The sequence below is a fragment of the Panthera uncia genome, unplaced genomic scaffold, assembly GCF_023721935.1.
Source record: "Panthera uncia isolate 11264 unplaced genomic scaffold, Puncia_PCG_1.0 HiC_scaffold_289, whole genome shotgun sequence".
Taxonomy (NCBI): domain Eukaryota; kingdom Metazoa; phylum Chordata; class Mammalia; order Carnivora; family Felidae; genus Panthera; species Panthera uncia.
In genome coordinates, this window is record NW_026059417.1 from 4,374 (window position 1) to 14,967 (window position 10,594).

The following is a 10,594-nucleotide window of genomic DNA, read 5'->3' on the forward strand; positions in this document are numbered from 1 at the left end:
GATCTGTCTGGATGATCTGTTATAAAAATCAGGTATGAAAGTTCCATACTATTAATGAATTGCTGTCTGTTTCTCCCTTTAGGTCTATTAATACTTGCTTTATATATTTAGATGCTTCTAGTTTGGGTGCACAAATATTTACAAACGTGACATCTTTTTTATGGATAGATCCCTCTCCCATTATCTAATGCCTTTTTGTTTATTTTTTTATTATAATCTTTGCTTTAAAGTCTATTTTATCTAAGGATAGTTACTCCAGCTTTCATTTTGTTTCCATTTACATGGAATATCTTTTTAATCCCTTTACTTTCAGTCTGTGTATGTCCTTATCTGAAATGAGTCTCTTGTAGGCAGTATATAGAGGTGCCCCCCTCCCCGCTTTTAACCCATTTAGCCACTCTTGTCTTTTGATTGTAGAATTTAGCCCATTTGTATTTAAAGTAATTATGATGGGTATGTGCTTATTGCCATTTTGTTCATTGTTTTCTAGCTGTTTTGTAGTTTCTCTTTTTCTGTTCCTTTCTTCTCTTGGTTTTTTCCTTTGTGGTTTGTAATTTTGTTAGTGGTATGCTTAGATTCTTTTCTCACAAAACTGTTTGGTTGCCACAGCTGGAGCCTGGGTCCTCTGCATGGAGACTCTAGTATGGGTCTTTACAAGCTGGTCAGTGAATTCCTTATTGATAGGGAGACTTGGTGAACACAGCCTCTTTCCAGAGGTCAGGAGTGAGCTAGCAGTAGGTCTTGGAAATGGCATCAAAAGTGGCCTTGGTGAAGTTGCCCAGAGTGGCAGTGTAGCCTCTGGCCAGGATGTAGCAGTTGTCAATACCAGCCATCATCAGTAGCTTCTTGGGCATGGGCTGAGACAATACCAGTGCCTCTGGGGTCAGGGCTGAGGTGCACCAGCACAAAGCCACAGCGGCCAGTCACCTTGCATGGGATAGTGCGGGATTGCGGGTCTTGTTCCCCCAGTAGCCTTGCTGCATGAGGATGTTGGATCACTTGACCGGGATGATGGCCCTACAGATGGCAGTAGCTACCTCCTTAGAGCACTTAACATCCAGCTCAATGTGTCCATTATAATCTCTGATGGCAGCAAATGCCTAGAACCTAGTCTGCTTACTGGCAGGAGTCTGCTTTTGCATGGGCAGAATCTTCAAAATTCAACCTTAAGGGATGTCCCCAGGAAGATAATGATCTCAGATTCCTTGATGGGCAGGGAGAAGAGATAGATCTCCTCCAGGGACTCAGTCTTCATGTTTGTGACCAGGTGGCCCAGGTTGGTGATGAGCAACCACTCCTCGTCCTCTGTGAGTTCCATGGCCTCGTCCCTGGTCCAGTTGCTGCAGCTGAAACTTCCATGGAAGCCACTGCGACCTCCCATTCCAGGGCCCCTAGCCCCTTTTAGAGCACTGACATCATCTGCCATTTGTTTGCTTGGAGAAGAATCTCCTTTCTCACAGTTTTTTGGAAATCAACTATAGATTTTTGTTTGGTGGTTCCCATGAGGCTTAGTATATTAACCTCCATTTGTAACTGTATTTTAAGTTGATAACTTAAGTTTAAATGCATTCGAAAACTCCTCATTTTTACTTCCTCTACCCCATGTTTTATGGTTTTGATGTCACATTTTACATACTTTTATCTTGTGTATTCCTTAACTACTCATTATAGTTATTTTTACTACTTTTGCCTTTTAACCTTTATGTTAGCTTTATGAGTGATAAATCCACCATTTTTACCATGTGTTTACCTTTACTAATGAGAGTTATACTTTCATATCTTTTCTTTCTTTCTTTTTTTTTAATTTATCAAAATAGTTTTCTTTTAAAAAGCTCCCACTGCTGACAGCCCCACTGGCTGGCTCTCCATCATCTCCCTCCCCAGCCTGGACATAGCTGGAGGGGTCCTGAGCGGCCCAAGTGCCTTTGCATCTTTCCTACCCAGGACATCTTGGAGGGCAGGAAGGAGAGTGCCCTGAGGTCCATAGTGGATGGATGCTTGTCTTCATGACTATTCCATGCCCAGGATGTAGTTGATGGCTACACCAGGCCAATGATGACAGGCTACCAGGCTACCAAGTATTGAAGCCAATCCAGCAGTTGCCCATACATGATGTGAGGCCTCTCCCAGTGGGTGCTGAACATCCTTTTGAGGTTCACCTTCTCTTTGCAGTGGGACATGTCTGCTTATTTCCCATAATGCACCAGCCAAGGATGCAGAACTCCTGGAATACGTGATTGCAAGACAGCTTATATATGTTCTTGATGACACATTCTTCACTGACATCCACAAAGATCTGCTGCCCACACACGGCACATACGCTGTCAGAGAGGTGTTTAATAGGCATGCCCAACTCACTATAGAACCCTACGGTAGATGCCATGTAATCTGAACATGTTTCTGCAGAGTCTTCTTCAAGTACCCCATAGTAGTGGCCACTGAAGAGGAGAGAAATGCCAAAGTCCATGGCATCTTCTGATTTGATTTTGAATAATAAGTTGAGATCAAAGAGGGTAAACATGAAGCCACATAGCCAACAATGATGGCGGTATAGCTGCTTTTATAGATTAATAGGAACCGCTTACAAACTAACCTTGGAGTTGTCTGTACTAGCAATGAAGATGGTGGCAGTGTTGGAGGTTGAGGTTGGAGGAGTGTTGCCGGGGAACGGGAGCTGGAAGAGGTTGATATGTCAGACCTCTCCCCAGAGGAGCAGTGGAGGATTGAGCACACATGTGTGTATACCGAGTACTGTGGCCATGAAGCCATGCACACTGAAATGATCCTCATCCTCATGGCTACTTTGGTGGTGGCCCAGCTGCTCCTGGTGCAGTGGAAACAAACACTTTTGCTCCTGCTAAATGGTGACCCTTTTTCAGATGTGGGTTTTTCCCCTTCTATTTCACAGTGAAACTGCATAGGTGGAGGTTCCTAATGATATGGATCTTGTTCTCTGCTGTCACAGCTTTTGTCGCCTTCCAAGCCACCTGAGAACTGCTGGTACAGACAACCCCAAGGTTGATTTCATATATTTTCTTGTTTTGAATTTGCACTTTTTATTTTCAGCTTAAAAAAGTCCTGTTAACATTTATTGTAATGCTGGTTTAGATTAAGTCTTTTAGGTTTTCTTTGTCTGGGAAACTCTTTATCTCTCCAATTCTGAATGATGATTTTACTGGTAGAGTGTTTTGCTTGGAAGTTTATTTCCTTTCAGCACTTTGAATATATCTGGCTTGAATAGTTTCTGCTGAAAAATCTGCTTATAGTCTGGGTTGTGTTTTGTTTTTGTTTTAGTTTTTTTGTACTTATAGTTTTCTCTTGCTGCTTTTAAGATTATCTCTCTCCCTGTCTTTAACTTTTGACATTTTAATTATAAAGTGTCTTGGTGTGGATCTCTTTGGGTTCATCTTATTTGGAACTTTCTGGGCTTTCTGGACCAAGATGTCTCTTTCCTTCTCTGGGCTAGGGAAATTTTCAGCCATTATTTCTTCAAATAAGTTTTCTACCCTTTTCTCTGTCATCTCCTTCTGCAACAGATATAATGTGAATGTTAGTCTGTTTTCCAATTACTTCCTGAGGCTGTCTTCACTTTTTTTCATTCTCTTTTTGCTGCTCTGATTGGGTGATCTCCAGTGCCCTGTCTTGAGTTCAGTTGATTCCTCTGCTTTATTCAGTCTGCTGCTGAACCCCTCTGGTGCATTTTTTTTGACTTTCGTTTGGTTCTTTCTTATATTTTCTAACGCTTTTTTTGACATTCTGACTTCAAAAAAGTGTTTATTCTTCTCCCAAGTTCAGTAAGTATCTTTATGATTATTACTTTGAATTCTTTATCAGGTAACTTACCTACCTCTGTTTCATAAGGATTCTTTTCTGAGGCTTTATCTTAATTTTTCACTTACAACACATTCCTGTTTCTTCATTTTGCTGTGTATTAGCTGAAACAGTCACCTCTCCCAGTCTTGAAGGAATGGTCTCTTGTAGGAAATGAACTTTGACATTCAACCTTATCCTAGTCCTTTGTTGTCTCTTGATTTTTTTATGATTGTCCAAACAGCCTAATTTATTTTATTGATTTTTTAATTTTTTATACGCTTCATGCCCAGCACAGAATCCAACACTAAGCTTGAACTCATGATGCTGAAATCAAGACCAGAGCTGAGATGCTCAAGAGTCAGATGCTCAACTGCCTGAGCCAACCAGGTGCCCCCAGCCTAACTTATTTTTAATAAGTTACTCAGGATGTGCCAAGACTGGTCAGTTCCCATAGGGGAATATCTCAGCTAGCACAAAATCCAGGCTGATTGGAAGCCAGATCTTTAGGCAGGAGCTTTTCAAGTATGCAAATATAGACAGTTCTGAGGGACCACAAGTGTAAGCCTTCCTGGCCACCAGAGCAGGAGATCTATAGTAGTCCTCTAGATAGCAGTTGTAAAACTCAATACTCCAGGCTAGTGTATAAGCTTCCTTTGGGGAGATACTGGCAAGCTGTAGTGAGGGAGAGGGAGGGCCGAATGATGGTGTCCACCTACTTATGTTCTGTTTGAGTCCGTATCCTCTAGATGTATGTCAACCTTGAATTTGTTCATCAGTCTAAAGCACCAGGACAAGCAAATAGGTCTCTTTTAACAGACTGGGGGTTTTATTCTATTGTTTATACAGTGCCCTGTGGGTTGGCACCCTGCCAAGAACTGCCCCTCAAATTGTTAAAAGTCCCATGAGACTCAGGAATAAAGGGCCCCCCCGGCCAGAGTCAGAGCCTGACCAGAGCCAAGCATTCAAGGGCCCTGCCCTGTGTGGCAGCCATAAACACCGGGACACCAGATACAAGAAGTGGGACACAAACACATGTAAGAGCTCCCTTCTAAGAGACTGTTGCTCTGGATTGCAACAGAAGGCGAGCATGAATATAGCACCTGCCTTCTGAGATATCTGGTAAGGTTTGCAGTCAGCCCTTAGATGTGTGTTTAATTAGCAGCCTGTCCCTCAGGCTGCAGCTCTGATGATATGCTTATAGGCCTCTTTCATAGATGGACTTAGCTCCTGGGTCTGTTGCCTCTTGCTGTGCCCTGAGCTGTTTAAGAACTCTTTCACCATTGGTTATAGTCTTATGAAACCTGTGAACATAAGCCCCATTGGCCACTTGAAGCAGGTGATGTAGACATATTCCCAGGCAGCAGCTGTAAAGGTGCCAGACAAGAATATAAGCTTCTCTCCGAGAAGCTGGTATCTGAGAGATACCAGTAAGCTAGAGCAAGGCAGAGGGAGAATACAAAGATTGTACCCAATGGCTTTTGTTTCCTGAAAGCATGTCTATAGGGACCTACATGTATATTAGACCAGAAACCTGTCCCTCAAGCCAAAGCTCCTGGACAAGCAAATAGACCACTTTCTCAGAAACACTAGTGTGTGTTTTACTCTGCTATGTGTGCAGAGCCCTCAGGGTAGTATTCTACCAAGAACTGCCTCCAATTGTAGAGTGCCTTGGGATCTAGGAACACAAACCTCCTTGACCATAAGAGCCAGGCTATCAAGGAGCACCCCTGGGGTGCAACTACAAAAACTGAGGCACCAGATGTGTGTAAAAACTCCCCTTCAGGAGATAGTAGTGCTGCAGAGAGTGGAAGAGTGAGTGTGCTAAGATGGTACCCTCTAAGGAAAAAGAAAAATGGCTCCTAATGGCTTTCGCAAGGTGGAGGGAGAGCACACAGATGAGCAACAAGTAGAGAGAGCACAAGTAGAGCAACAACTACTTGTTGGAGGTTTAAAATGGCACTCACCACGAACAAAAAAATTCTAGTGTTAAAAAAATAAGAAAGGAACTTTGCTTTATAGCAGGGTTGAGGGAGTACTTAAAAATGGCACCCAGCAGCAGCACTTCCCTATTTTGAGAGTATCCCAGTAGGCCCCAGCCCCTCAGATGACACTCAAAGATTAGCAAATGTATTTCTTTGACATCGGGTCTGGGTGCTTTTCAAACAGCTGTGTCTGGGCTGGGTGGTGGGGTGAGTGAGTCTGAGCATGAGCACTTTAGGAGATGTTTCTCAGTTTGGTACAGCTCTGTCGGTCTTGTGGATCCAAGTCCAGTTGTTTGTCAGAGCCACGTTTTATCATCTCTCAGATGCAAGTCTGAAGAGTTGGGGTACCTGATGTGGGATATGAACCACTGGCTCCTCAGGGAGAAGCTTTGGGTTTCTTAGTTCCCTCCCAATTATGGTTTGCTGCACTGGGGTCAGGTTTATGGCAAGACTGCACCACTGCCTCTCCCACCCACTTAGTGTGGCTACGTCATTATTTTAGCAGGCCTTTTCCCTTCAGGGGGAAATTGACAAGTTGATTGTGAAACTTGTAGAGCAGTGTTGAAGAATTACAAAGTGGATGGCTTATACTACCTGAAGTAATCAAGATAGCGATAGTATAAATGATCTACAGATAGTGGCTAAAGATATACAGATAGCTCAGTGGAACAGAAGAGAGAGCTGAAAATTATTTTTGATGAAGAAAGCAATCCAATGGGGTAAAACAAAGGCTTTTAAATAAATAATGCCAGAGCAATTGAATATTCATATAAATAAAGTCACCTTGACCCCCTATCTCACATACATAAAAGTTAAGATGGATCATAGATCAAAATGTAAAAGTTCAGCCATTAAACTTCTAGGAGAAAAGGTAGAGAATAGCAAAGCTTTCTTTGGTAGGCTACAAAAAGCACAAGTATTTTTTTTAAAAAAAGCACTGTAGATTAAAATCCATCACAACAAAAAAAAATTTTAGCACCATTAACAGATAGAGAAAATAATAAACATTTATCTGTAAAGTACTTGTATCCAGACTGTACAGAGAACCCCTACAACAATAAAAGGACTACTTGATCCACTGGAGAAATATTACAACAGATGCTTCGTAAATGATGCTATGTGCATAGTCAGTGAGCATAATGGACTTCAACATATGAATTTTGGGGGGACACATTTCAGCCCATAGCAGTTTTATAAAGAGAAATAAAAAAATAATATTATTTTTTAAGTTTGTATTTAAATTCTAGTTGTTAATATACAGTGTAATATTAGTTTTAGGTGTCCAGTGTAGTGACTCAACACTTACATACAGTACCCGGTACTCATCACAAGTACACTCCTTAATACCCATGCCCCTGCCCACCTGCCCTCAGGTAATCACCAGTTTGTTCTCTATAGTTAAGAGTCTGTTTCTTGGATTTTCTCTCTTTTTTTTTTTTCCTTTTGCTCATATTTTTTGTTTCTTAAATTCCACATTTGAGTGAAATCATATGGTATTTGTGTTTCTTTGACTGACTTATTTTGCTTAGCATAATACTCTCTAGTTCCATCCATGTAGTTGCAAATGGCAAGATTTCATTTTTTTTAAGGTTGAATAATCCGTGTGTGTGTATGTGTGTATGTATGTATGCGCATACATACTGCATCTTCTTTACCCATTCACCAGTCGATGGACACTTGGGCTGTTTCTATGATTTGGCTAATATAGATAATGTTGCTGTAAACATTGGGGTGCATGTATCCCTTTGAATTAGTGTTTTTTCTATTCTTTGGGTAAATGCTAGTAGTGCAATTGCTGGATCATAGGGTAGTTCTACTTTTAACTTTTTGAGAAACCTCCATACTGTTTTCTAGAGTGGTGCACCAATTTGCATTCCCACCAACAGTGCAGGAATGTACTTCACATCCTTGCCAAAACCTGTTGTTACTTGTGTTGTTGATTTTAGCCCTTCTGATAGGTGTGAGGTGATATCTCATTGTAGTTTTGATAAACAGAGAACTGGTTATTCTTAAGTATATGAGTTTTCAGTTAGAGTGTTGGATTGGGAATGTGCAGTGGAAGGATGCCTGGGTGGCTCAGTCAGTTAGCCTCCAACTCTTGATTTCAGCTCAGGTCATGATCTCACAGTTTGTGAGATAAAACCCCACTTCGGGCTCTGTGCTGACAGCCTGCTTTTGGGATTCTCTCTCTCTGCCCCTCCCCCACTCATACCCTGTTCTCTCTAAACATAAAAAAAACAACATTAAAAAAATGTACAGTGGGTTGTTGATGTCGCTTGGAGTGTTTGGGAAAGAACACAGCATTGGATGCTGATTTGGAGAGCAGTTGCTTAGAGGTACTATATTAAAATGAAAAGAACATAACGGGGGACACCTGGGTGTCTCAGTCCATTAAGTGTGGGGCTCTTCACTTCGGCTGAGGTCATGATCTCATGGTTTGTGGGTTTGACCCCCCACGTTGGGGTCCCTGCTGACAGCACAAAGCCTGCTTGGGATTCTCTTTCCCTCTCTCTCTGCCCCTCCCCCACTAGTGTGCTCTGTCTCTCTCAAAATAAATAAACTTAAAGAATAAAGAACATAAGGAAATTTCTTTTTCTCTTCAGTCTGAATCTATATTTTTGGGAGCAAGAGGAAAAAATAGCATAAATAATGTAAAAATTCTTAGAATGTATGAAGAATTGAGCCCACAAGAGAAATTAGAATAATAAGATTTGTTATTCATGGATTTATTTCAGTAGTTTTTTCACAGTTTATTTTTCCTTTTTCAAATGCCAGCAATTTTTAAAACATTAATTATAATGAAAATGTTTTTCAGATTATAAATGTTTTGGGAAGGATTTACCTACTTCTGATTAAACAAACTTTTTGAGGTACCAAAGCCAAAAAGACATCTTCTGTGGTGCTCCAGAAAAATCCCACCCCTCCCTTTTTCCCTTGCTGCTCTAGTTACGACAGCTATGACTGAGGCATCTGGGATTTGTGCTCTTTCCATAAGACTGGAAGACTCTGCCAGTCTTGGTTCCCCTGATGTGCTGATTTAGGAGCACTGTCTTTTTCTGTTTTTCCTTAAACGCCTCTGAGACCTCTAGGTTGTTGAACTTTCCATGGCTCTCAGCTCTATTTCAGAGGTTATCCAAGGAGAAGAAAGGCAGCTTCTTGTAGAACTAAAGTTGATAATAAGATGATGGTCAAATGACTTTACTATCTCTCTTCTTTTGACCATTTCTGTATCTTTGCACAAAAGAATTAAGCTACATCCACTCACTTTCTTTTATACAATAAAGTGCAAGTGTTTGCTTTCCATCTGAATGAACCCTTTTCCAGTAGTACAGCATTTAAATATAAATTTAAGAACTGGTCCCAGGTTCACCAAATTAAAGACTAACTTAGCTGACTGTTTATCCTTAGAACAATCACACTATGGATTTTATTTTCCTAAACATTCTGGGTTTTTCAGGTATTGCCTTCTGAGAGGGCTGGAAAGGGCTGCCTGTTATGGTTTAAAAGAGGAGATTCCAGGGCTCTGCTGCTATGACTACAATTTAAAACTAGCCCTTCAGCAGACAGCTGGAGAAACTAATCACTGAGCGGAGTAAGCTGGAGCTGACAATAAGTGTCAAAGAAGTTAGGGTAGAACGAGTGGAGGCAATTACTAGTGATATATGGGAGACTCATTAACACTAGTGCCACCTTCTGAATTTGAAATTATTATTCTACTTTTTGAAGTTCTTTTTATGAAATCCTATGTGTACCCCTTCATTCAGAAAGTCCTCTGATGTCAGGTCATTTAGTCTGATACAAGGCAATTGGTTTATTTCTAAAGGTTAGTACTTAATCTATATAAATGGTGAAAAACATTATTTCGTAATCATCAGTTTTAGTTGTTAGCACTCCAGTTGCTCCTGACTTTCTTTAAAAAATAAATAATAGGGGCGCCTGGGTGGCGCAGTCGGTTAAGCGTCCGACTTCAGCCAGGTCACGATCTCGCGGTCCGTGAGTTCGAGCCCCGCGTCGGGCTCTGGGCTGATGGCTCGGAGCCTGGAGCCTGTTTCCGATTCTGTGTCTCCCTCTCTCTCTGCCCCTCCCCCGTTCATGCTCTGTCTCTCTCTGTCCCAAAAATAAATAAAAAATGTAAATAAATAAATAAATAAATAAATAATATACTGGGGTCAATGAGATGATTATATTTTTTGTCTCAAGTAAAAGTATGTTAGTTGTTTAATATCAAAATGATAAATATATAACACATATTAAAATAGTACTTTAATTATTAAAGTTGCTTATCTCACCAAGGAGATGGTGCAGGTCACTGGCCATAAGTAGCCTTTCAGTTAAGAACAATAGTGTAAGACTTTATCCATTTCTTTTTTCTTATTTTGTAATATCAACTGTAATGTCTCCTCTTTCATTTCTAATTTTATTTATTTGAGTCTAGTTAAAGGTTTGCCAGTTATTTATATTTTAAGCAAATCAGCTTTTAATTTTATTGATCCTTTCTGTTGTTTTTCTGGTCCCTGTCTTATTTATTTCTGCTCTGATTTTTTATGATTTCCTTCTCCCAACTTTGGGCTTAATTTGTTGCTCTTTATTTAATTCCCTAATGTTTAAAGTTAGATTGTTTATTTGAGATCTGATTTTTTAATATATGAGTTTATTGCTATAAAATATCCTCTCAGAACTGCTTTTGCTGATCCCACAAAATTTGAATCATTGTATTTTAATTTTCATTTGTTTTGAGATAACTTTTTGTTTCCTTTTTGCTTTCTTCTTTGACTCATTGGTTGTTTAGAAATGTGCTG

General features: G+C 40.4%; 2 pseudogenes; both read right to left on the reverse strand.

The window, feature by feature from the left end:
- Nucleotides 1-313: 313 nt before the first annotated feature.
- On the reverse strand, nucleotides 314-1,426 carry LOC125917906 (40S ribosomal protein S2-like; annotated as a pseudogene).
- Nucleotides 1,427-2,010: 584 nt separating this feature from the next.
- LOC125917907 (RING finger protein 121-like) lies at nucleotides 2,011-2,919 on the reverse strand (annotated as a pseudogene).
- Nucleotides 2,920-10,594: the final 7,675 nt, after the last annotated feature.